Raw genomic sequence first — 622 nt, forward strand, 5'->3', positions numbered from 1 at the left:
GCGTAGAACCACATAAACAATTAATCTTTCTATTTAAAAGTTCTACCTGATTTGACAACATGGTAACCGCATCAATGTTAAAAACACTGGCTACTTTTGCCGACTTTGTCCTCATAACTTGCCACTGATAGTTATTCTGTGACATCTCCTCAATAAACTCATAAGCCTCCTAAGGTGTTTTATTATTTATAGTACCACCGGCAGCTGCATCAATCATTTGCCTAGTTGAGGGGTTCAAACCATTATAAAAAGTCTGAACTTGTAACCATAGAGGTAACCCATGGTGAGGGAACCTTCTCAATAAGTCCTTATATCTCTCTTATGCATCATATAAAGTCTCTAAATCCATTTGCACGAAGGAGGAGATATTGTTCCTCAACTTAGCCGTCTTAGCTGGTGGGAAATATTTCAATAAAAACTTCTCGGTCATTTGATCCTAAGTAGTGATACACCCTTGTGGCAAGGAGTTCAACCACTGCTTAGCCTTATTTCTCAATGAGAAAGGGAATAATCGTAAGTGAATGGCGTCATTAGAAACTCCATTTATCTTGAAAGTATAACAAAACTCTAAGAAATTGGCCAAATGAGTATTTGGGTCTTCATCCTACAAACCATCAAACTG

The 622-nt window shown here is 37.6% G+C and overlaps 1 non-coding gene across 1 annotated transcript; it reads left to right on the forward strand.

Annotated features, from left to right (window-relative positions):
* Positions 1-275: 275 nt before the first annotated feature.
* Positions 276-382, forward strand: LOC128281261 (small nucleolar RNA R71). Its single transcript, XR_008271474.1, has one exon. It is a non-coding gene; the product is annotated as a small nucleolar RNA R71 (small nucleolar RNA).
* Positions 383-622: the final 240 nt, after the last annotated feature.

This window comes from Gossypium arboreum, chromosome 9, assembly GCF_025698485.1.
Source record: "Gossypium arboreum isolate Shixiya-1 chromosome 9, ASM2569848v2, whole genome shotgun sequence".
Lineage (NCBI taxonomy): Eukaryota > Viridiplantae > Streptophyta > Magnoliopsida > Malvales > Malvaceae > Gossypium > Gossypium arboreum.